Source organism: Mesoplodon bidens, assembly GCF_964165515.1.
Source record: "Mesoplodon bidens genome assembly, chromosome: 7".
In the NCBI taxonomy this organism is placed as follows: Eukaryota; Metazoa; Chordata; class Mammalia; order Artiodactyla; family Ziphiidae; genus Mesoplodon; species Mesoplodon bidens.
In genome coordinates this window covers 38,041,196-38,068,174 of record NC_138164.1, presented here as the reverse complement: position 1 = coordinate 38,068,174, position 26,979 = coordinate 38,041,196, and the positions used below count along the sequence as shown (strand labels likewise).

The window sequence follows — 26,979 nt, the reverse complement described above, 5'->3', positions numbered from 1 at the left end:
CAGCCGAAAATAAGTAAAACAAAAATCTTAAGGAAGGAAAACAAGAATTCTCATTGTTGTGCAACCATCCCGACCATCCATCTCCAGAATGTTTTCATCCTGTCCAAGTGAAACTCTGTCCCCATTAAACACTGACTCCCCACCCCCCTCCCAGCCCCTGACACCCACCACTCCACTTTCTGTCTCTATGAATTTGACCCATCTGGGGACCTCACAGAAGTGGAATCATGTAACATTTGTCCATTTGTATCTGACTTATCCACTTAGCTTAACGTCTTCGCCTGTCATCTGTGTGGTAGCCTGTGTCAAAATTTCCTTCCTAGACCCCAAAGCCAGTGTGGACAGTACACAGTGAGTGAGAAGGAAATAAAACCGTGGGTCTGAAGAAGTTCAGATGTTTGCCAAGTGCAGTGGGAAAGCAGTGAATGAGAGGTGTCCTGATCCAGTTTGCACTGAAAGAGGAACAATTGATTTTGGCTGCTGCATAAATGGATGGGGTGGGGATTCAGTAAGAGTGGAAGTCGGGAGACCCAGATAAGGTTAGGAATTTGGCGTGGTAGTCCAGGAAGACGATGTCTGAGAAGATGGAGAGAAGTAAACAGGTTCTCTATATTTGGAGGGAGAATCAGCAGGGCTCATCGGGGGATCAGATTGCGGGGAGGTAGCGGGGCGCTCTTCTGTTTACTCTGTGTGCACGTGTGTGCTTATGCCTCTACTGCTGAGACTTAATTGTTTCTACAAAGAAACACTAACCTTTCCTCTTAAAAGTGGAATTGTTAAATTTTCACTGTTCATACAAAGAAATGTCAATCTTTGAAAAATACATAAATGGTCTTTGTATCAATTAGAAACTTTCCTTCCTGTTTGTGGGTGAATAATATCTGTTGTGTGAATATACACACTACATTTTCTTGATCCATTCATCTGTCAGTGAACACTTGGTTTGTTTCCACATTTTGGCTCTGAATCTTGCTTTTGAATTATTGTTTGGACTTTGATGAGAAGTATCTCTGTTGTTCAGGATGTGCCCAGAGGTTTATTCTGTCTTCTGATCACTTCCATATTTCTAATTAGCCCAAGCAATGCATACGTAGAGTCAAATCAGTTCATCCAAGGTGCAGGGACTGAGTGTCTCTTTGGTTTGCACTCGTGGACTTTCTGAGATGTTCTAGGTCTCAGAGGCCGTGCAAAGAGTGTCTGAGGTCCTCCAGAGCTGCCAAAGCCTGGCTCTCCTCAGGGTCTGCACTGCTGGGAAAAGCACTGCTGCTTGAGGACCTGTGTCCCTCTGCTGTAGACGTTGCATTGTTAGGAGGCAAATGAATTCAGATTTGCGTTCATCATGCTTTCAACCATCACAGCTGATTGGGTCCTTGTATAACAAAACAGAAGTTCACTCTCCCTCTTGGCTAACAGGCTTTCAAATATTAGAAGGTTGGTATTCTGTCCCCATGAAAATTTCTCTTGTATACTGTGAAATACCCTGATTGCTTTATCTAGTCTTCAGATCTGGATTTGCATAATCCCACCCCACCGCACCTTGTCCAAATGTGCAACAGTCGGGTGGGACCCATCTTAAGATGTGTTGGTATGTTGTCCCAAAATGGCGTAAACAGCCCAGATTGAATGTGATGTTGTAAGTGAGCAGGACCTTGTGGGGCCTTCCTGGGACGGATTCTCCCCATGTCTTCTGCCTGCTTCTTGTCTTTAGAAAATTTTAGCCTCCTAGCCTTCCGTGAGTTGGAAACAAACAATTTAATCAGAGAAGGGAGAAAGTGCCAAAAGAAAGGAAAAGAGTCCCAAAAGACCAAATAATACTAGTGTAGCCGTTAAACAAAGTCAAGGACCTTTAGTTCCTCCTCAAGGGCTGTAGATACTGTTCTGTGCCACGTCCTTGGAGCTGTTTTGCAGAGACTGAAGCCCCCAGCAGGGGGGAGGAAGGTAACTGCATGCTGCCCACAAGCACGTAGACCCCAGACCAGCTGGAACCAGCCGGTTGATGATGTTGACCTTAGATTACCTCACCACCAACCAATCGGAAGAATGTCCACAAGCTGACCACACACCCCTCAACCTCCTCTCCCTCACCCCACTCGTTTGTAATTCACTTTAAACATTTTTTAAATTTTATATTGGGAGTATAGTTGATTTACAGTGTTGTGTTAGTTTCCGGTGTACAGCAAAGTGATTCAGTTATATGGACACAGATATCTATTCTTTTTCAGATTGTTTCCCCATTTAGGTTATTACCGAATTTTGCTTTTTTTTCGTGGTGCTGTGTGGCTTGTAGGATCTCAGTTCCCTGACCAGGGATTGAACCCGGGCCACGGCCGTGAAAGACCAGAATCCTAACCTCTGGGCCACCAGGGAACTCCCTAGGTTAATACAGAATATTGAGTAGAGATCCCTGTGCTCTACAGGAGGTCCTTGTTGATTTCCTGTTTTATATATAGTTGTGTGCATATGTTAGCCCCAACCTCCTGATCTATCCCTCTCCCCCACCTTTTCCCTTTGGTAAACATAAGTTTTTTTTCTATGTCTGTGAGTCTGTTTCCGTTCTGTTCAGAAGTTCATTCGTATCACTGTTTTAGATTCCACACAGGAGTGGTAGCATATGGTATTTGTCTTTGTCTGACATCCTTCACTTAGTCTGATAATCTCTAGGTCCATCCATGTTGCTGCACATGGCATAATCTCATTCTTTTTTATGGCTGAGTAGTATTCCATCACACATATGTACCACATCTTCCCTATCCATTCCTCTGTCGATGGACATTTAAGTTGCTTCCATGTCTTGGCTATTGTAAATCGTACTGCTATACATATTGGGGTGCGTGTGTCTTCTTGAATTATGGTTTTCTCTGGGTATATGCCCAGGAGTGGGATTGCTGGGTCCTACGGTAGCTCTAGCTTTAGTGTTTTGAGGAACCTCCACACTGTTCTGCATAGCGGCAGCACCAGTGTACATTCCCACCAACAGCCTCACCCCATCTGTAAACACCTTTCCCTGAAAGCCACGGGGGAGTGGGGGCCTTTTGAGCCCTAGATACCTGGACCCCTTGCTTGTTGCCCCGCCATAAACGCGGCACTTTCCTTCACCGTGACCCGTGTCCGTAGACGGGCTTTAGTGCGTGCGGGCGAGTGGACCCAAGTGTGGTTCCGTAACAGCGTGTTTGGAGATCAGCAGAACTGTCACCTCTCCTCCTCTCTCTTCCTCCTGCGGATGCAGTTTAATACAACAACGGCTGTAGCTCTAGTGCAGAAATATCAGTGGGGTGAAGCAGAAGGGCTTTGTCAATACAGTCCTTTGGGCATGAGAGTCCCGTGGAGAAAATATTCCAACACAGATGCCTGGACCCAGCCTCACAGATTCTAATTCCACAGCACTGAGCCAGGGCCTAATTTTAACCTTCTCAATGGACATGCTTCTGATGTGGAAATGACTGGGTGGGATGTGCCACCCAGGCTGGTGCAGTAGGGGGTCTTCAAGGCATCGTTGAATGCAATAAGCAGGAGGGAGGTGAACCGTGACCTGGATTTCAACCAGGCAGCCTCCGGCAGGGCTGTGGCCGGGCCATGGGTCCACAGCTGAGCAGACGTCTGTGTCAGCCTGCAGTCCTCCTGCCAACGGGTCCGTGACAAGCCCTCCATAGGCCTGGTGCTGCTGCGGATGAGCAGCCCTGGGATCGGAGTTCAGCCCAGGCACCTACCTGCTACATACATAGTGCATGTGCTTGTGAGGAAACCGCCCTCTCCACCAGGAAGCCTGGAGCACATCCTCCCGTACAGCCCTCAGAGGGGACCAACCCTGCTGACACCTTGATCTCAGACTTGCAGCCTGCGTAAATGTCGGACAGTGCATTTGTGTTGCTTAAGCCCGCCAGTGTGTCGTATTTTGTGACGCAGCCCAAGTAAACTGCTACAACCTGTATTTTGAATAAGAAGGAATTCACATGAGGCGGTCACTTTCCTGCTTCCCCTGCCTTTATTTTTTTATTTTTATTTGTAAAAAATTATTTATCTCTCTTAGGCTGCATCGTGTCTAATTGCAGCACGCGGGCTTAATTGCCCCGTGGCGTGTGGGATCTTAGCTCCCGGACCAGTGTTCCCAGGCTTTGAACCCACGTACCCTGTATTAGAAGGCGGATTCTTTACCACTGGAACACCAGGGAAGTCCCTCCCCTGCCTTTAAATTAAGACGTGTCGCTGAGCTTCAAAGAAGAGCCTGTCCTTTTCTGTTAGATTACAAACTTGAGTTTTCTTCTTAAACAGTGCGTTTCCTGTTTGTGGTAGATGTGTTAGTGTTGAAAAAAATGGTTGAGAGACTTTAAGAGGAAAATGATTTTACAAATCCTGAAGATGGGTGCCAGTTATCTTGATAAAATTGGTATGTTAAGAGACCCAAAATAAACAGGAGAAAACACAGGCAACTACTTAGGAAATGCAGGATGGGAAAGGCTTCTTCAAGTACAGTGTCCAAGCTGATGAAAAGTATGAAGTGAAAGTGAAAGATTTGAACACAAAATATCTTTTTAAGTGTCTGTATAACAGAATGTGAGAGTAAAAAATTAAGTTAAAAAGATAAAGAACAGGGATTGACAGATACACACTTTTATATGTAAAATAGATAAACAGTAAGGACCTACTGTATAGCCCAGGGAACTATGTTCAATATCTTGTAATAACCCATAATGGAAAAAAGAACCTGAAAAAGAATACATATATTCTTACATAAATACATGTAACTGATTCACTTTGCTGTACACCTGAAATACTGTAAACGAAGTATACTTCAATAAAAATAGATAAGTGACAAAGTAGGGAAAATATCTGTATTTAATAGAAATGCAGATACAAAAAGAGAAAGCTTTATATTGTAAATCTCCATATATATGAAGAGATCTTAATGAAAGCAAACTAAAAGGTGGCCATTGCTGCTTCTGGTCAAGGTGAAATCGCAGGGTCCAGGTTTACCCTCCTAGCTTCAACAACTTTAAAAAGGGGGAAATGTATGAAATGACAGTTTTTCGCCTTTTGGAGAGAGGGGTGAGTCGTGAGAGACATCAGCTCACTGCTGGACATCCTGTTCATTGGGATGACTCCGTACTTATTATTCCCTTTTTTAGAGCATTTCCTGAAGACAGCTTGTAATAGAAAGACTTCCAGAGAGTGTCCAGGGCAGGGGGCTGGGGAGCCCAGCATGTCTCTGGGCTGGAGGGATAGAGTGAGGTGATGAGGTGGGCACAGCAGCTGGGGTTCACAGGCCACCCCAGTCTTCTGCTGAGACATGGTCAGTGCACGTGGGTGAGGTGAGAACTGGAGGCCTGGTGGCGTGCTCATGGGCGCACTGCCCTTCCAAGGCGCTTCCCAGCAAGGTACTCCGTGTAGCTGATGTCCTTACGTGGTGAACTTGGAAAATGCGAGAAATGCGCCCTGGAGGTTTGCCAGGCTCAGGCTCAGAGGAGGTGTGGTCGCTGTCATTCCCACACAAGCAGCATTTCATCGGTGAGAATTCAGGCAGAGGCCACAGTCAGCAGCAGCAAGAACTGGAAAAGACCATTCGTGGCTCTAAGCAGCCACTTCCAAGAGCAGTTTTGGAGAAGCACACATTTTGTGCAGGATTCATTTAATGTGGCAGTTCAGCTGGGGAAATCAGGAATGGGTTAGGTGCTTATTCATTTGCATGAATCATCACTTCTTATTTCCGTTTTTAGAGGATTTCCTCAAGACGCTTGTAATAGAAATACTTCCTCTGTCCCTTTCGTAAGTATCTAAATCTTTTTAAAAGCTAAATCAGTCTCTTGCCAGCATTACAACCCAGGAATGTTTATGTTAAGGACCTGAGAGCTATCTTCTTTATCTCTCTGTCACCAGGGGAGTTTAGGCTAGGTGTTAGGCACTTTCCTCTGAGCTATAAGTACGTGCTTGTCCTAGAGATAGGAGAAGTTGTCTTTCTCCTTTGGATAAAGGGTATTAACTAGCATGGACAACCACCGAGATGACCAGGTGAATTTAGGATGTACTCTGAAAGAATGTATGCCATTTTTATGGTGGTGTCAAGTCTATTCCCATGAGGCAAGTTCCCGTTTATCTTGAGAACCTGTATGCAACAGATTTTATCTGCTGAGCTATAAAAAAAAAAGGTGAGGTTGATTTCATTTGCACAAACATTAGTGGTTCACCTGTGGGTGCACAGCACAGTCTGGTTTAATGGTTATTCAACAGTAAAACCGTTTTCTTTATCTCTACATTTGTGGAGAGGATTTTCTCGGTTGGCGAGAGATTTTTTATTTTTATTTTGTGTGTTCGTTAATTAATTAATTAATGAGACTGTGCTGCACAGCATGCGGGATCTTAGTTCCCCAACCAGGAGTCAGACACGTGCCCCCTGCAGTGGAAACTAGGAGTCTTCACCACTGGACCACCAGGGAAGTCCCTGGAGATTTTATTTTTACCTTTTCCCCTAGCAGCTTTTAAGGAACAGTTGGCCAAGAACACAGTTATATTATTTCACCCCCAGTGATAAATAGTGATAAATCATTACCCTTCTGATTCCATTTTTGAAAAATGATATTTTTACCTGACATAAACAGTATCCTGTATAAGAGGTAAGATCCCAGGTATCTGTTTTCTGTTTTCGGTTTGTGTGTACGTTCTGATTTTCGTACAGTTTTTAATGCGTTGGTTGTGTAATCTAAACAGCTACAGTTTCTATTTTCTTTTCCTTCCGTGGGCAATATTAGTTTGTGTCATGGCTGGGCATTTATTGTATTCTAGGATTTGAATGAAAGTTGTAGCGTTTCAGTTAAGCGAACATGATACCCTCCTTCCCCTCTCCTGGTGGTGGTGGAATCTCAGATGTAACCCGAAATGTCCCAGGGCCGGGAAAGGACCAGGGAGCCTGGAGACCATCACACAGCCCCCACTTGAGGCCACACCTTTCCTTGATCCCTAACAGGAGTGAAGACAAATGGGCAATGGAGTCCCTGGTCCAGGCGGCACACCCTCGCAGCACAGCAGCACTTGAGCGCCAGATGAGAAGGAGACATTTCATACGCTCACTATCTTGACGGCACGGAGACTTCTGGGAGGCTTCTGGAGTCCGGGTACTTGTCCCGTGCTCCTGGCGGGCTTTGGCAGGCGGACTTCGGGCGTCCGCCTGCGCAGGTGCGCCTCATGATTTGTGCGTGTTGGCGCACGCGCACCGTCGCCGCCCCGCCCTCGCTTCCTGTGCGTGCCCAGGTCGTCGCTGGCCGTCGTTCCCCCGCCTTGGCCTCTTGCGGGCGAGCGTTTCGGGGGCCTGCGGGGCGGTACGCTGTCCGGGCCGGCCGGCAGCCCGCGGGAGCGGGCTGTGCGGGCGAGGGTTCGCGTGGGCCGGGCGGAGGCTGGAACTGTGACCTCCGAGCTCGAGCCGCGGAGCCCGCGTTTGGGCCGGAGTGGCCGGGCGGCCGGCAGCGGTGCAGTGCCCGACCATGTGCAGCGCGGGGCCAAGCGAGGTCCCGGGAGGGACGTGGGCCCAGCGCCGGCTTCTCTGGCCCAGTGGTCTCGGGAGGCGGAGCGGAGGGACCCCGAGAGAGGAGCGCGCCCGAGGAGCAGCCCCCGGACTGGAGCCTCGGGAGCCCGGGGCCGGTGAGCGAGTCCCGACGGGGTAGGTGTTGCGTCTGCAGGCCTGTAGTTGGTTGTGGAGCCTGCGGCCCTTGAAGAGCAGGGCTTGGGGTAGTCCGCCCGGGGCCCCGCGGTAGAGCCACCTGGAGGGTTTGACCGCTTCCCGGAGGTGGAGGGGCCGGGCTGGAGGACAGGGCTGGCTGCTCCGGATGGGGCTCCCCTGGGACTTGTGAGCTCTGGGTGTCCTGGGGGAGCAGGGTCCACAGGCTCGGCCGGGACGTGCTGCGTCCTCCCCTCCGTCCAACCCCGATCCTCCTCCTCCTCCTCCCCCTCCTGTTGCCGTCTCGGCATCTCGCACGTGTGTCTCAAGGCGCGTCAGCACCTTGGTTGTGTAATGTAAGCGTCCGCCGCCCCCCTGGGTTGTGCCCTGTGGAGTCGCACAGTGTAGTCGGTGCAGGATGAGTCTGCAGGGCTTCTGTCCTGCTGCCTCGGGTGAGGAAGGAAGCGATGGGGCCTGAGAAAGGAGATGACTTGTCCTAGACCCTCACCGGGTGTGCACGTGGGGTCGCTCACAGGACTCCAAACTCCTAGGGCAGGTGTTCTGTCCACTTAAAGTCAGCTTTAATAAAAGATGTTTTTGAGCGTCGCACTTAAGTTTGTAAAGTTTGTACAAATCATTGCAAGACTGAAACGCACCTGAGTGTGTCCCTTTATTCTGGGTATCCTGTGGATGTTCTGACCTAAGTTGTTAACAGACTGAGAAGAGATAAACTATAAGCGTTTTTTAATTTCATATTTAATGACGGAGGTTTATTTTAATAGGATTCAATGTACACTCGCTATGGAAAAATAAAGTATCCCCTCAGGTACCAGAGTCACGTGGGAGTTACAGACCTGAGGGTGGTTGCTCCCTCCTTATTCTCACAGGCCCTTCTGAAGGTGAAAGGACGGGTCTCCCACAGGTGTCTCTTGTGGAGCGCGGGGCGGGTGCTCGTGCACCCCGAGCCGCTTCAGTGGTAGCTTCACTGCCTGCGTTTTCCTTCTCCAGGTCCGCCTCCACTGTCACAGTCCTGCACGTTGTTCCAAGAGCAGCGGAAAATGAGTCAGCCTCTGGTGAGTTTTGCTGTTTACGTATTTACCTGCTGCTGTTCTTTTGTGATAACACCTTGGGAGGCGAATAGTTCAAAAGTTAAAATGGGAAAGTAGGAGTAGGTAAAAGATGTGGTTAGATAAAGTGTAGAGGAGCAGGTCAGCACCAAGTGTTTCTGGCAAGTTCTACGTGTAGATCCCACGATCCTCTTAGAGCCACAGTACAAGCCTCGTGTTCTTGACATTTGTGGCAGAACACCATCCCTTGCTTGACTTATATGGTCCTGCCAAATCACTTTTGTTCTCGAGCGTTAAAAGGTTTCCCTGAGGATCCCGCTGTAGGCCGCGAGCCTTCCTGAGAGACAGCCCCTAACGTGTTGACGTTGGTGCCTTCCTTGTGCTTCCTGTAAGCCGAGAGCGTGCTGTCCAGGGAGCACTCAGTGCATATAAGTTGTCTGTTCAGTAGAACACCGTTGTCACATAGGTACATTGTTTTCAGTGCTCAGTCGAGGGATGCAATGAGGATCATCTGGAAGAACAGCCTTGTCACCCTTCCAGTAAATTGCGCTCTTTGTCTCTTACAATCTCAGAGGGTCGCGCTACACACCATGCAGTGAGGTCTCTGGCAAAGATTCTTGTTTCCCAGCTGAATTGTCTCGTGCAGCCTGCGGTCTTGGTTCTGCCCCTCCACGGAACCTGATCCGGTTGAGGTGACCTGGCATCCAGCATACAAAGCAGTGGAGATTTGCCAGTCGTCACCTCAGACCACTGTCGCCTTGCCACCTGCAGAGTCTGCGCTGTTGGTTTCTGTGACAGATCTCTCCTTGCTGTCTTCCTGACTGACTCTGTCTTCCGCCCTCTGTGTGTGTTGTCGTTTCACCCTTGGTCCATGACTCTCCACCCCGTCTGATCTCACCCTCTGGTGCTTTTCACCTCCAGCTCTGTCAGTTCTCCCACCTGGACCAGACAGATGCCTCCGTCCAGCCACTTGCCAGCATCTCTATGGAGTTTGTCCAAAGGGCACCTCGGATGACTAGATCCAGTAGATCCAGAAATGATTATTTACAGCTCCCCTGCCCCTTGCCTTGTCCTGTTGTCTCTGGCGGCTCATCGTTGCATCATCCAGCCTGTCACCTGCCCAGAAAAATGAGTTCATTCTAAAGGCCTTCTCCATCCTCTGTTACCACGTTGTAGTGTGAGGCTTGTTAATGTCGTCTTCTGAATGGTTTTTATTCGTTCTCCTTCATCCCATACTTGCTACCATTAAAACAGCTTATCTGTTCATTTCTGTAGTTACAGAAACTTCTTTTCTGTGCCGCTACCTCTTTCCTCCAGCAGCTCAAGTGTATTCTCCACGCTGAGTATTTCTCCTAAAATATTAATCACAGCGTTTTGTCTGCATGTGGGAAGCACTTTAGAGGTTCCCTGGGTGACTGGACAAACGAGGTTGCCGTTCCGCGGAGCCAATAACCATCTAGCCCAGCACTGCGGGGAGGTCCTAACTCGCCGATGATGCGTTTGGATGGATCTGTGGGGTAAAATCCTGATCAGAGAGGCTTAGGAGAGAAGAGTGGGAGAACTGTGTTTGTTCTGGTCCCAACTTTTTCAAGACATTTTGCTGTGACGGGGAAAATAGAAACTGGACAGTAGCTGGGGTAGGAGCTGAGGTCCGGGGAGGATGTTGTGTTGTGTTGTGTTGTGTTGTGATGGGAGAAATAACAGTGGGAATGATCCAGTAGATGCGTGTGGGGGAGGGGAGAGCTGCTACCCGTGGTCCTGGAGTGGGGAGGGGATGGCTGAGCAGGGTTGCAGGTGGGGAAGCCCTCCGATGGCTTCTGTGTTCTCAGGGAAGCAGCTCCTCAGCTGAGGGTGAGGGTGAGGTTGGGGATTTGAGGGGAGAGCAGAGCTCTGGGGCCCAGCTCCATCGTGACCATCAGCACACACAGTGCATCCAGCTGGGAAGACTGTACTTGCCTTCCCTGCCTGAAAAGCCATCTCCTTTCTTAAATGTGGGAGTAATTACTCTTTGGGGAGCCTGTGTAATTACACGGGTGCTGCTCAGCTCAAAGCGAATTGAGTGCCAGTTCTGGCCACGGACATTTTCTTCTCTGCTGATGGAAGGGTCCCCAGAGGAAGTGTCCTGCTTGCCTGGCTCTTGGCCTCGAGGACCCTTCACACCATCTAGTGTTGTGTCTTTTATCTTTGACATAAGCATCAAATGTCTTCAGTTTCTGCATGTGATCTTAAGAAGCAATTCTCTGCTTCCAGGAGCTTCTGTGCTCCTCGGGAAAGGCACTTCACAGACATAATTACAGGAGAGCTCGGGAATCCTGCCCGTCGATACATAGGGAACTCCAGAGTGCTGACAAAGCAGAGCCTGCTTTTATTTATTTATTTATTCATTCATTTAAATTTTTTATTTGTTTACTATTTAACTTATTCAGTTTCGGCTGCGTTGGGTCTCTGTTGTTGCGCGCGGGCTTTGTTCTCTAGTTGCGGCGAGCCGGGGCTACTCTTCGTGGCAGTGCGCGGGCTTCTCATTGCGGTGGCTTCTCTTATTGTGGAGCACAGCTTCTAGGCATGCGGGCCTCAGTAGTTGCGGGTCGTGGGCTCAGTAGTTGTGGCACGCAGGCTCTAGAGCGCAGGCTCAGTAGTTGTGGTGCACGGGCTTAGTTGCTCCGCAGCACGTGGCATCTTCCCGGACCAGTGTTCGAACCCGTGTGCCCACCATTGGCAGGCGGATTGTTAACCAGTGTGCGACCAGGGAAGTCCGAGAGCCTGGTTTTAAATGCATTGTCAGAGCACGTGGCTCAGTGACTCGGGGAAGGGGGACGGCCCTCAAGTGCCCAGGACTTGGGTAGCTGCAGAGGTTGGCGAGGCTCTCAGAGCAGCGTGAGGTGGACTGGATGAGGCTCCTGAGGTGCTGGTAAGGACCTCCCTCCTTAGGATGTGGGCCTCCCGTCAGGAAGAGTGGGACGTGAAGGCAGGCAGACCCTGAGTTTGACTGAAGAGCCTCCCCTCTGTGCTGGTTTTGGTTTCTTCCTGTGCAGAAACTGAAACCTTGTAATTGGGACAGTGAGTCATCTGATCAAAAGATGTCATGTGTAGAGACTGTGGACGGCATGAAACGCGGGGTGGGGTGCGGTGGGTCAAGTCAGGGGGACTCTGGGCTCCAGCGCGATGCCCGACAGGAAGGGGCGAGGCCGCGGCGTGTTCCCGCTCATCCTAGGCCCCGGTAAGCAGTATGGACGTTCCCTCGGGGTTTTTCTGAATCGTGAATGAGGTTGAGAGTATTGTCACGTGCTTAGAAGCCGTTTCTTCTTTTTAATTGGTGGACAGTCTTTAGCGCAGCTTTAGGGTTATAGGAGAATCAGAATCCAGCAGACAGCACTTTCCTATACCCGTCCCTCTGGGTTCCCTCCCTTGGTAACGTCTCTGGCCTGTGTGGCGCGTCATCTCAGTGATGGATCGGCATTGACACCTAATTCTCCCCTGGAGTCTTTAGTTTATATCAAGGCTCACTCTCTGTGTCCTACTGTTCAGGTTTGGACAGGTGTGATGACCTGCAGCCACCCCTGCAGTGCCACCCAGAACCATTTCACTGCCCGAAACATCCCTGGGGGCCACCTTCCCTACCAGTGCCCTACCAGAACATCCTACCAGTGCCCCCAGGCCCCCGACAGCTGCTGGTCTTGTTACTGTCTGTGTATTTTTGCCCTTTCGAGAATGTCACGTAGTTGGAGTCCTTCATTCTGTGGTCTTTTCAGACTGGTGTCTTTCTGTTTTTGTATGAAGGGCCTGTTCATGTCCACTGCCCGTCTTACTGCCCCAATGCTTTCCTGTGTTTGTTTTTTTTTTTTTTTTTTTTTTTCTTTTTTTTTTTCTTTTTGCGGTATGCGGGCCTCTCACTCTTGTGGCCTCTCCCGTTGCGGAGCACAGGCTCCGGATGCGCAGGCCCAGCGGCCATGGCTCACGGGCCCAGCCGCTCCGCGGCATATGGGATCCTCCCAGACCGGGGCACGAACCCGTATCCCCTGCATCGGCAGGCGGACTCTCAACCACTGCGCCACCAGGGAGGCCCTGTTTTTTTTTTTTTTTTTTTTTTTTTTTCTGTGCGCGCGCCTCTCACTGTTGTCTCCTCTCCTGCTTCGGAGCTCAGGCTCCGGACGTGCAGGCTCAGCAGCCATGGCTCAAGGGCCCAGCCGATCCGCGGCATGTGGGATCCTCCCGGTCCGGGGCACGAACCCGTGTCCCCTGCATCGTTTGGCACTGGAAGGCTTCCAGAAGCCTCCCCCTTCCATTGCAGCTGAGGAAGCAGCTCCTCAGCTGAAGGTGTGGGTGAGGTTGGGGGTTTGAGAATAGGCAGTTGGAAGAACTCCTCAGTCTGGAAGACACGATGTGGGAGGGAATCTGAGTAGCTCATGTAACGTGTGTATAGATTATTCACTAAATCTTGAGTTAGCTCTTAAGATTGAGAAGCAGCAGCATTAGGGAATAATAAGCGAGCTGTCCTCCACATCCTAAGACACGGTACCAACTGAGACTATAAATCTGCAGGTCCAGATTCATTCACAGATGGTAGGCTGATGGGAAGCTGTTAGCCAGAGTTGGGGGTTAGGGATCAAATCCCCAACTTAGATTCTGTAGAGGGTAACAACCTGCCTCTCTCATGCAGGGGGAGATGGAATTCTCAGCTCCATGCCTCAGGACTCCGGTCCATTATCATGGCTGTTGTAATCTGTTTCTGAAGTGGTCTTTTCTACAACATTGAAAAAAGTGACTGCATTATCCTGAACATTTTTATCAAGTAACAAATCAGCTGATATAAATGCATAAAGTTGGCTGAAAGCAGGCCAGGATTTCAAAGCCCCTTCGGCATGTCTAGGTTGGGCACACGTCATGGAGCCTAAGAGTTTATTTAGATGGGGAATCTTAAAAAGCTGCGACTAAAAGTGACCATGAAATCATCAAACTTTTAAGTTTGAAAAAGGCTCATTCTTTTTCATATGTAAAAAAGCATTAAGTGAGTCATTACAAGAGCTTTTTAAAAAGCCTGTCAAGAGAGTGACAGATACAGAACTTTAAACCCATGCCTCTGGGGCCAGTGCTCTTTCTGTCATAAAATGTTTCTCCCTAACATTTGATGAATCAAAACACACACACACACACACACACACACACACACACACACACACACACACACACACACACACACACACACACACACACACACACACACACACACACACACACACACACACACACACACACACACACACACACACACACACACACACACACACACACGTACGTGTTAAGACCCAGTGTTCACTCTTCAACTTGCTTTCAACCATATGGAAACTTTATGGATTGAGTCTTTCAGATATTATTTCAGAGCAGATAAGCCAAACGCTATTTCTCTCACCTGGCTCCAAGCACTGTTTAGTCTTCTCCAACTGGGTGTAATTATTCACTAGAGATCTCACCTATTGTTCAACACTCAAACTTGTGATGGCCATGCTGTGGACTCCATTGTCTTGAGAGGAAAGTTTACACACCAAAACATTTGGGTGGGTGAAAGGAACACAGGAGAGGAGACTAGAGGAAAGGTATCGGTGAATATGTAGTGAGTTGTTGCTCTTCTACCTTGATTATGCCTGACTGGCTATTTTTATTAACATGAGCTTGTGCTACATGCTTGATGCATGACACACGCAGACTCCCTTAACTTAGAACATAATTGTGGCACATGTATCTCCAGCTACAAATATAGATACCAAAGAGCCTAAGGAGCTCTGAGAGTCACATACCTTCATTTATTTTTTTGACTTTTTCTTCTTTTGTGAGAATTGAATAGAAATAAAAGCTAAAAAGTATCCATTATTCACCTAGCAATTTCTTCTCATCTTCCTTTTCTCAGGTAACATCTCTAGGAATCCTCCCATACCCAGGAAAAGATAGTTTCTCCTGCTCTTTACAATCAAAACCCCCTGGGCAACCCTTTCTCATACCTTTTATAGTAGGGTGTTGAATTGTGGATTTACTTGTCTGAATCTTCTTGAACCTGTGAGAAATTGAGTGCAGGGGCTGAATCTTCCAACAGTGTATCTTCCAGTGCCAAGCACGAAAGAGTCAACTAACATGTAGCTTTAAAAAAAAAGTATCTTGTACATATTGTAAGTGTTCAATACATTTGTACATCAAATACATGAAATAATCAAGGCTGAGAAATATGATAGGAAAAAATTAATATTAAGGAGGATTTATAAATGAGTAGAAAGGGGATTTTAGGGAAGAAATCATGATTTAAGATTATTGGTTTTTTTGAACCTGGTATATGTTGCGGATTGCTATAGAAGAAAAGGCAGTTCAGTACTTTGAAAATGTGTGAAGTCTATATTCATTAGTTCATCAGCTAAAATAAGGTGGTATGCCCATAGCTGCTCATCTTTCAAAAATTTTCATAAATGTCAACTTGTTGAAAATATTTTTGAAACTAATTTTTCTTTACCTTTTAAATTCTCTTGGAATTAGACATGGTGATTTACCACTAAGACCTTCAAGATGTATTAATTTATTTAGGCCACCATAATAAATTTGAGAGAGTCTTTGTACAGAGATGCATTTTAAAAAACACAGTTAATCACCCAAAAGTAATTTATAAAGGAATTCAAATTTTAACCATTACTCATAAAAAAAGGTGAAAAAAGGAATTAAATTCATAAAAAGTTGAACATTCTTAAATCTTCATCCCCCTACTCAATTTTCTTGTAGTTCACAGTGCTGCAGAATTCCTAATGCAGAAATCCTCAATTATATCCAGCACTTTTTGGCTTTTCCCTTTTCTTTACAAACCCTCCATTATTTTCTTTTTCTTTTTTTTAAATATCTTTTTTGGAGTATAATTGCTTTACAATGGTGTGTTAGTTTCTGCTGTATAACAGAGTGAATCAGCTATATGTATACATATATCCCCATATCCCCTCCCTCTTGCGTCTCCCTCCCACCCTCCCTATCCCAGCCCTCCAGGTGGTCACAAAACACCTAGCTGATCTCCCTGTGCTATGCGGCCGCTTCCCACTAGCTCTCTATTATTCTGTATTTGGTAGTGTATATATGTCCATGCTACTCTCTCACAGCGTCCCAGCCTAACCTTCCCCCTTCCTTGTGTCTTCAAGTCCATTCTCTACATCTGTGTGTTTATTCCTGTCCTGCTCCTTGGTTTATCGGAACCTTTCTCTTTTTTTTTAGATTCCATATATATGTGTTAGCATACAGTATTTGTTTTTCTCTTTCTGACTTCCTTCACTCTGTATGACAGACTCTAGGTCCATCCACCTCACTACAAATAACTCAGTTTCATTTCTTTCTATGGCTGAGTAATATTCCATTGTATATATGTGCCACACCTTCTTTATCCATTCATCTGTTGATGGACATTTAGGTTGCTTCCATGTCGTGGCTATTGTAAATACAGCTGCAATGAACATTGTGGTCCATGACTCTTTTTGAATTATGGCTTTCTCAGTGTATATGCCCAGTAGTGAGATTGCTGGGTCGTATGGTAGTTCTCTTTTTTAGTTTTTTAAGGAACCTCCATACTGTTCTCCATAGTGGCTATACCAATTTACAGTCCCACCAACAGTGTAGGAGGGTTCCCTTTTCTCCACACCCTCTCCAGCATTTATTGTCTGTAGATTTTTTGATGATGGCCATTCTGACCGGTGTGAGGTGATACCTCATTGTAGCTTTGATTTGCATTTCTCTAATGATTAGTGATGCTGAGCATCGTTTCATGTGTTTGTTGGCAGTCTGTATGTCTTCTTTGGAGAAATGTCTATTTAGGCCTTACGCCCATTTTTGGATTAGTTTGTTTGTTTTTTGATATTGAGCTGTGTGAGCTGCTTGCAAATTTTAGAGATTAATCCTTTGTTAGTTGCTTCATTTGCACATATTTTCTCCCATTCTGAGGGTTGTTTTTTCGTCTTGTTTATGGTTTCCATTGCTGTGCAAAAGCCCCATAGCAGTATTGTGAGTGTCACTGAAGCAGACTTGGGTCCACTTATCCACGTGCAATAAACCCAATCTACTGACACTGGGTTGTGGTGAACTAAAGTGCCGTGTTTTATTGTAAGGCACCATACAAAGAGTCCGGACAGCTAGTACTCAAAAAGCCTCATTTTCCTGATGGGTTTCAGCAAAGTGTTTTTAAAGGCAAGGTGAGGGAGGGGAGTCCCAGGGTATGTGATCAGCTTGTGCACAGTTCTCTGTTTGGTTGATGGTGAGGTTTCAGGACAGTGTCACAGGGGTTAACGTCATCAATTCTTTGGCTCCAGTAGGCCTGGGGGCTATGTGCTCATGGTCATTAAGTAGTTAACCTTCCATTTGGTGGGAGTTTTAGCATCTGTAAAGCAGGAAATGTGCATCAAATACTGTTATCTATGTACTTCAGAGAGGAGCTAAAGTAGAGGATATGGGGGAGGGGTCTATCCTAGGAAGGCCCCATAGGGTCCTCCTCTGTTATATGAGCCCTGATGTTCTTTCCAAAATCCTCTTAAAGTTGAAGACAGACAGATTGGGTTTCCATTTTTTTGCTACCAAAAGCATCCTAACTTATACACTTGGCATAAAAATACTCTACTAATTTGGTACCTGCTCAGAGGTCTTGCTCAGGGCTGTACACAACTCCAGCTTGTGTCATTCACATTGACATTATTATGAATGGTACCCACTGGAGTTGTGCAGTCCCCAACTTTCATAGTTGTAAAAGGCTGTGCTGCTTTGTATCTGCTCATCTTTCCAGCTCCCCTTCAGTTGTCTTACATATGTGAGCTACAGTTGAGTCAGTTCCAACTACTTTTGCTCTCCAGAGGAACCATGGTATTACTTGGGGTTTTTGTGATCACTTTGTTCCCAATGCCAAATACAGATTCTTCACAGTTTGTTCATCTGACAGAGTCGTGTTTATTCTTTGATGGTCTTCTCAGATATCACCTTTACTCTAAAACTTTTCTGGTCACATCATTTTCCTGCCATAGACCCTAGGCACTCATAGTAAATGACTTTATCAAATGTAAACATAGCACTTTGTGTACATTTCTATCAATGCATCTCATGCTGGTTTTTTATGTTAGTCTTCTGTACTGACCTATGTGCTTTTTGAGCAAACAGATTTTTCTAATTGTGGCCTAGTAGAGGAAACCCTAGCACACAGCAGATGCTTAAAGGACTCTCTCTTTGTGGACTGTTTAATGTATTCATTAACACTCATAATTCACTGAATGAACCAAATCATTTAATATTTACAGTTTTCCACAGCATGATCTTTTTCGACCCACCGCCTAGAGTAATGAAAATAAAAACAAAAATAAATAAATGGGACCTAATGAAACTTAGAAGCTTTTGCACAGCAAAGGAAACCATAAACAAACTGAAAAGACAACCCTCAGAATGGGAGAAAATATTTTCAAACAAAGCAACTGACAACGGATTAATCTCCAAAATACACAAACAGCTCATTCAGCTCAATATCAAAAAGACAAACAACCCAATCAAAAAATGGGTGGAAGACCTAAATAGACATTTCTCCAAAGAAGACATACAGGTGGCCAAGAAACACATGAAAAGATGCTCAACATCACTAATCATTAGAGAAATGCAAATCAAAATGACAGTGAAGTATCACCTCATACCAGTCAGAATGGCCATCATCAAAAAATCTACAGACAATAAATGCTGGAGAGGGTGTGGAGAAAAGGGTACCCTCCAACACTGTTGGTGGAACTGTAAATTGGTACAGCCACTATGGAGAACAGTATGGAGATTCCTTAAAAAACTAAAGATAGAGCTACCATATGACCTAGCAATCCCACTCCTAGGCATATATCCAAAGAAAACCATAATTCGAAAGGATGAATGCACCCCAATGTTCACTGCAGCACTATTTATAATAGCCAGCACGTGGAAGGAACCTAAATGTCCATCAACAGAAGAATGGATAAAGAAGATGTGGTACATATATACAATGGAATATTCCTCAGCCATAAAAAGGAATGAAATAGTGCCATTTGCAGAGATGTGGTTGGAGCTAGAGATTGTCATACAGAGTGAAGTAAGTCAGACAGAGAAAGACAAATATTGTACAGTACCATTTATGTGTGGAATCTAGAAAAATGGTAGAGATGAACTTATTTGCAAAGCAGAAATAGAGTCACAGATGTAGAGAACAACCTTACGGTTACCAAGGGGGGAAGGGGTGGGTGGGATGAATTGGGAGATTGGGACTGACATATATAACTACTATGTATAAAATAGGTAACTAATGAGAACCTACTGTATATCACAGGGAACTCTACTCAGTGCTCTGTGGTGACCTAAATGGGAAGGAAATCTAAAAAAGAGCAGATATATGTATATGTATGACTGATTCACTTTGCTGTACAGCAAGAAACTAACACAACATTGTAAAAGAACTATACTCCAATAAAAATCAAATAAAAATTTTAGAGTTTTCAGTCTCCCATTATCACATATATCCAGATGCAGCAATATTTACTTCTTCTATCAGTTGCCAATGTCAACTAAAAAAACCCAAACAATAGCAGCATAGTAAGGAGAAACTTTACTCAAAAGGGTAAGTGCGAGGAGGGGCCTATTGCAATTGGGGGAGGAGAACTATCGCATTAGGGAGAATGCTGTGACCCTAAGATCTGCAAGCCTCTCAGTGGTTAATCAAAAGGGGTTTTTCTTCTCTTGAGAGGAAGTAACAAGGGTATTAAGGGTAGGGTGTGGGCAAATGGGATAAAAGAGTAGCTTGAGTGGATGGTAGATCAGAGAATATTTTACCCTGAGGTCAGCCTGTTCTTAGGAGAGATTATCTGTTGACTCAGTCTGACAGTGAGTCCGAGTTCTGGAGCCTGGAGGAAGGAGTGAAACTTTACAGTTGGATTAATAAGCAGTTTGTTCCAATTGATTAGTAGGAATAAACACTTCAGATGATAATTTATGAGACAAAAAAAATGGCAATTTGGAATATCTTTGGCATTGCCATAGGTAAACAAGAGGAGGCATCTGTGGTGGTTCTTAGGAATAAGCTGTTTTCCACAACACAAAGGGCAGAGGGATATCTTAACTTTTGCTGTTTTCCAGGATTCGAGGGCTCAGGTAAAATTCCACATTGTCACTAATAATAGTTTTCAGTATCGAAGGACACAATTAGACTATATAAAACTTTATTTTCTCTTCCAGTGGTCATCACACAGCCAAGCAAATGTATCCACTTGTTAAATTTAATTACCTTTTATCTTAGAGAGTTCCCCCAAATTAAATAGGTCGGAAATTTTTATAAAGAATCAAATATTGCTTTCCTGTCTGAAAAGTGTGGACTGAGTATCAGAGACTTATCAGATTCCTTTCAAGCTAAAGTCACCTTCATTCACTTGATAAGACTGTAGAGGGCACAGTTGGACTGAAACAAAGCTTGAGTGAAAGAGTGTGAGAACTTTATTACACCCAGCTAATATCCAAATGTCTGCTGTCAGTGATTCATATCTGCCTTTCAGAGCAAAGGTCTTTTAAAAAATCTTTTTGAAAGAGGGTTTTCTTATTTGTCACTTTACTTTCTTTTTAATTAATCCTAACAACATTTCATGTGAGAAAGTGTGTTTGAAGAGATAGAATTATAAATGAGTCCAGCATTATTGTTATAGTCCCTGTATTAAAATGTTACTGTAAGCTAAGGCAAGGAAGTCAAAGATAGTAGATTAAGAGAAAACTGCTGGGGAAATGAGCAAGCATTATTAAAAACAAGTGACAGGTTTGTATTACTCTATTGGAAGGAGCATATAGTAGTGGAAAGACTAAGGAATTAGTTGGGCTATCCGTAAGCTATTTGAAGCACAGCTTTTCCAAAGCTAAGTAAAGTTTTCTCTAGTCATCAGCTAATTTGTGGTTTCAAAATCCTGTAGTGTTCTTGATGCAGTTACCACCAAAATGAAGCATGCCCTTCTTCCTAATGGTCTACTCCTCCCCTTCCTTGTACTATATGTGCAAAACAAATGACATATACGAACTCTTTATGTTCTCTATTCACCCTGCTTTCATTCCACATTGCACCAAGATTTCATTTTCCACATCAGTAATGGCTTTATAATTTCCAAATTCAAAGGTTTTTCTTCTGTCTCATTTACCTTAAAATCTCAATTGCCTTTGATTTTTTGCTCCTCACAGATGACTCTTATCTTTTTGCTGTAATTGTGTTGACTATGTACTACCTGTTACTCTTTTCACATATTTAGCAAATCAGTTTGTTACTTTGAGTGCTTCTTTTTGATTTTTCCCATTCCATTATTTTGGGAATTCACCATACTTCTGTATTTTGTGTGCTGGTTCTCCTCTATCAGACTATTGATTGAATTTTATGTTTCCAGCTAAAACCTGCCATTGGATTGGCTATTACCTCAGTGGGAAATGGCTAGGGTATCCATGTAATGTACTCTCACTAAAGCCCCAACTTTGTATTGCTAATTGCCTTCTAAATATTCATAAATGGATGTCTTGCTGTTCCTTGAAAGATAGCTATTCAAAATCATTTTTCTCTCCAAACCTAGTCCCTCTTTCTGATTTTCTCATTCTTCTATCTCTGCCATAGCCTTTAGATAGAAAAAAATTTGACTGTTTTTTCAACTAACACTCTGTAGGCTCCTTGCTATCCTCCTAGGCCAGGTCTTTGGGCCAAGGTAACTAGTCTCTGGATCCATTAGAAAGTCCAAGGGGGCAGAATTTTCTTTATGCTTTGTTCATTAATGTAGCCTAATCACAAAGGATGATAAGTAGCTCAATTAATATTCATTAATAAATGAATGAGCCCAAATACCCAAAGTTAGGTTCTCCTATTATTTATTTTACATTAATTACCAGATGAATATTTTTAATACCACTTTTGTATTGCTGCTTTTCTGATCAGAAACTTCATTTAGTCTATTTTGTCTCTTTTTTTCTGACTTTTAAGATTGTCCATTTTTCTATTCTAAGGAGGTCCTAAGAAAGTGAATTAATGTTGTGGGTAAGAGTGAATGTACTGGAGTTAAACAGCCTGAGTTTGATTATTGTTCTTTCATTTACTAACTGGGACAGGTATTTAATTTTTCTGTGCCTCGGTTTCTACGTCTTTAAAATTGAGATAATGATCACTGGATTGATGTTAGGATGAAATAAGTTAGTGTGTCTTAAGCACTCAAACAGTGCCTGGTATTTAATGAATGCTCAATATGCATTATTATTATTATTATTATTAACCTCTACATTTGAAAAGCGTCTGTACAGTCAGTGACATCCAGATGTTTAATAGAACATATCCCATCTTTCAAACAAAATTTTACATGTAATCCCAATAACTTTATGAAATACAAAATAAGTGTGGCTTTGATTATTTGTACCCTCCGCTCTTTCATAAACTCATAAATGTCCTTGACAAAATCCCCAAACTCCAAGAACTACAATTTAAAAACCCCTGGTCTCAGTAACTTTTTTTCTTTTTTTTTAATATTTATTTTTTTGGCTGCACTGGGTCTTAGTTGTGGCATGCAGACTTCTTAGTTGTGGCATGCGGAATCTTAGTTGCAGAATGTGGACTCTTAGTTGAAGCATGCATGCGGGATCTAGTTCCCTGACCAGGGATCAAACCCGGGCCCCCTGCATTGGGAGCACAGGGTCTTACCCACTGGACCACCAGAGAAGTCCCTGGTCTCAGCAACTTTTGATGTAAGTATTTACTGATTGACTAAGTCATGTTGAAAACCATTAGATTGTAGAAAGAGCAGGCACTTTAATAATACATCTATTATATTGCCTGTCTCAAGTGAGGGTATTGTAAGACAAGGAAGTTACATTTGAAAATATTATGTAACACAGACAATTTATGTCTATTTTAGTAAATTTAGATCAAAGGAATAAACTTTTTTTTATAATAAATGAGGGGTAAGTTTGAATTACAAATCATACTTAAGGAATCAAAGTGTTGTGTTATTATAATTGTCATATATAGAATAAATTATTTGCCCTTTGAGCATTTGGAGATGACTTAAAACATTATTTGTTTCTGAACTAAACCTAAAAGATGTAAAAAGCATTTTCTAAATGATAATATTGATATTAACACTACTTATCCTTTTACTTTCAACTCTGTAAGCTTAGTAAAACTTCAGTCTTTATTGATATCCCCATATCTAAAAGATATTTATCTCTACTGCTTAACTGGAAATTTTTGAGAAAAAATTAATTGATGTTATTAAAAGAAAGGTGTCATCTAAAATTATACTGTCTTATTCTTAGAAAGAATTTGCTGAGTGATCCAATGAACATCTGACTAAGAGTCATGTACTCTTAAAGGGGTTGAGAACAGGTTCATGAGATATTTGAGTCCCTTCATTTTACAAATGAGAAAAATATGAGCCTGCTTAGCTAAGGAATTTACCAAAGATAGATGATTGCATATTAAATATTAAGAAGTATTAAAATCTCTGTTCTCAATCCAGTACTCTTTCCACCATTTGGAAAATTAATCATACAGTCTCAAACATCAAAATATTTTTTCCTGTATCCAAAAGAGAACAGAATGTCATGTTTTAGAATCCAGATGTCATATCAACTTAAAAAGCAACATAAAAAACAATTGTAAAGTAAAACTTTGGATTAAGCAGATGATGACTGCTTGATTGGTAGTGGCTTATACTGGAATATAAAGTAAATCAGTAAGCAGAAATACTGCAGTCATCTGTTTTTCTGAATGTCAATCAACAGAGCTGTTCTAAGAAGGATTGAGAAATAGCAAAAGGCTGGTCTTTCTCCAATCTGTGGTTGTCTTTATTGAACTCATTTTCTTTTTTCCTTGCCCTTTTTGGTGCCTCTTTATCTCTGTTCTCTCCTTCTCCTACCAAAACTTCTAGGAAACTTGTATCAAACTTGTACTGAAATGTAAATGGCTTACAAGCCTTAAGGTGCTGCCTCTCCCAGGGAAGTGTGAGGAGTGAGATTTAAGAGGGGCAAAGAAAGGTAAAGTTATAGAATGTATATCTAAATATGAAATTTTAAGCATCAATGAGGAAGAGAGTAGCAGTTTTAAATTGTAGGAGGACACACTTCCCAGTGATTTTAAAACCATTGTTAATCTCCCCAAAGAAATAAAAACCAAACAGACAAACAAATATGCAACAAATATAACAGCCAAACACAAAAACAAAAATAAAAAACCCCAAATTAATGGGACTTGACTATGTTGAAACTGAGATTAATATGTGGAGTATTGATTTCTCTAATAAGTTGAGTCCCTCAGTCCATGAACATGGTATATCCCTTTATCTAGGTATTCGTTAATTTTTCTCAGTACTGCTTCATAATTTTGCATATAGAAGTCTTCGTATCTCTCATTAGATTTATTTTTATGTGTTTCACTTTTTAGATATTACCATCAAGAGCATCGTTTTCTGAATATCCTATTTGCTGTTGGTCTGTACAAATACAATTGATTTTTAAAACTATTGACCTTGGATTCAGCAACCTTGTTAAATTATCTTATTCAAATGGCTTACCTGTAGAATTTGTTTCAAATACCATAAGGATTAAAAGATCAATTCTCTAAAACAATGTAATAAATCTAAGATTTCCTACAAACAGTAATGTTTTTAAAAATTCATACAGCAAAACTTGACAGGAAAAGAAGAATAAATATGTAAATCCACAATCATCGTGGGAGATTTTAACACAACTCCCTCAGTAGTAGGTAGAACAACCAGCCAAAAGTCCATGGAAGATTTTTAACACAAATATCAAACTTGATCAATTTGAAATATATAAAACGCTCTATGCAACAATGATGGAAATCACACTTTTCACAAGTATATATAGACTATATTACAAAATTACTTATATGGTTGTACATAAAGCAAGTCTCAACATATTTCAAAGACTGAAATACAATAAAATATGCTTTCTGACCATTGAGATGTTGAGTTAGAAATCAGTAACAAAAATTATTTTAAAATAGATCCAAATGTTCAGGAATTAAGCATTTTACTTTAATAATCCACAAAGAAGAAATCACAATTAGCATAAGAAAAGCAAAATTTTAGCTATACTCCCATGGTTTATTACATATGTGTGTACTCTAACACCATCACAGTTTCCCCCACAAGCATATGCACTAACAGAGTTTGTATCCTATCTATCTAGTTTCCTTTAGGGTCTGATAAGGCCAGTTGAAGATGCTTACTAAATGCTAATTGGGTGTATCGGCAGAACTCTTGGTTTTAAGCAACATGATATGACTTAGATAACTTTAAGAAAATGAATTTATTACAGTGATACAGAGTAGCTCACAGAATGGTTTGGAGAGTCAGAGAACCGTGGGTCTAAACGATCAGCCAGGAGAAATGTCTAAACTTATTTCATGGTCTGATGTGGTGAAGACGAGATTGCCGCTACTGCTGGATTACTTGATTACTCTGCAGATTGTAATGCTGAGCTCACAAACACAGAATTTAGATGCTGCTGGAAAGAGGGTATTGCTTCCACTAGGGTTCTTTTGTGTGACCAGTATAGACTCTACAATTACTGTTTTCCACTCACTCACTGGCAGCTTTTAATTGCAAATCTGGGGCATATGCATCCAACTGATAGAATTCCGTTTTTGTGCTAATGCCCTAGTTTCAAAGGAGGCTGAGAAAACAAGTACTTGAGATGTTTAGCTTCTATGGTGAAAGGTGGATTTGCCTCATAAAGGGGGAGATTCCTAAATCATAGGGAATGGACAAGGTTCATGCAATTTATCTATGACTTTCAGGCAGACATGGGTCTTGCCAAGACACTTTGGATAGTCTATTTACTGATCTGTAGGTTCTCTGAGCATGATGTCATTAAAATAGAGGATAAGTGTGATGTCAGAAGGTCAAGGTCTCTATGAACTAAGCTGTGATGTAGAATGAAAAAGTTGAGACAATACAGTGAAATTAATATTGCTGCCTTGTGATTTGCAAGCAAATTGTTCTGATGTTCTCAGCTTTTTAGAGTAAAGGAATAAAAGCATGTGCCTAATCAATAACTATTGATTACTTAGAAAGCAAAGCAGGTCCCTTAGAACCTTACTGATTTGTTCTAGTGAAGAGACCACATATAGAACAACGGCCTCAATTTGCTGTCTCTAGCTGATCAAATTTATAACAATCTTCTGTTTTACTCCTGAATACTCTGACTTCTACACTAGACAAATTGAAATTTTAAAAGGGAATATGATAGAAATCACCAACCCTGAATTTGTAAAATCTTCAGTAGTGAAACTAATCACTGTGATTCTCTTAGGGATTTAATCATGCTTTTGACATATTATTATAATAAATAGAGGAAGCTCTTGGGGCTTTTATTGAGCTCTTCCTAATAAAAATATTATTCCCTGAGACATGCAGCCAAGATGGTGATTCTGCTTGTGGCTGAGTGTACTACTTTAATGATATACTAAGAAACTAGTGAAATATTTATGGAATTTTGGGGCATCCTAGTAGTCCTACTGGGAGGCAGACTTAAGTCAAACTGCCATTTATCATTTCATCTTCATGTCTCCACCCTGACTAGTGGAGAATAGTGGTATCGAAGGTACCAAGAATCAATACAGGGAAGGGTAAAGAGGTTGGGATGGGAAAAATTGACTTCCATTTTCTAGGTAACTCGTCTTGGCTAAGTCATTACATGTCTCCAATCATGGCGAAAAAAATGTTACTATATATCGTAAAATTGACTTCTCTTTAGAAAGATGGCAAGTGAGGGTTGGAGAGTCCTTTCTTTATTGGAATCTACCATTATATCCTCATCCCACTACAAAGAAGTCCAGTTCTTTTTCAGTCAGTGCCCCATTCCAAGATGCCAATTAAACTCTCATAATAAAGCAGTCATCAGAATTAAATGTTTAGTGTTATTCTATCTCAACCTGTGGATGCAAGAAGTAAGACTTTTATCACATTCACAGAAAGTTAATGATATTTGGCCTTATCTTGAGCTGGGAATTTAAGACTGGAATATTACATTCTTATTACATTGGTTTATCCTGTTGTCTTTATTTTTAATTTATTTTATTAATGTATGAAAAGAAATTTTATTGTGGTAAGAAAACAATATGTTATCTACTCTCACATTTTTAAGTGTATAATACAGCCCCTGGCAACTATCATTCTATTCTTTGTTTCTACGAGTTTGACTATTTTAGATATCTCATGTAAGTGGAATCATGCAGTATTTGTTCTT

The 26,979-nt window shown here is 42.9% G+C and overlaps 1 long non-coding RNA gene across 9 annotated transcripts in view; it reads left to right on the top strand.

Moving 5' to 3' along the window:
- LOC308619859 overlaps nt 1–26,979 on the top strand; it is a 154,590-nt gene that overhangs the window by 66,742 nt on the left and 60,869 nt on the right. For 4 of the 9 annotated variants that reach the window (XR_014016248.1, XR_014016249.1, XR_014016250.1 and 1 more), the window contains 2 exons: nt 6,956–7,103; nt 8,651–8,715. The exons of 2 other annotated variants lie outside the window; for them this stretch is intronic. This is a non-coding gene — a long non-coding RNA (uncharacterized lncRNA). Of the gene's footprint in view, nt 1–6,955; nt 7,104–8,650; nt 8,716–12,234; nt 12,260–26,979 lie in introns of those variants that run through there. 3 more of the 9 variants (XR_014016251.1, XR_014016254.1, XR_014016256.1) reach the window with 2 other exon arrangements.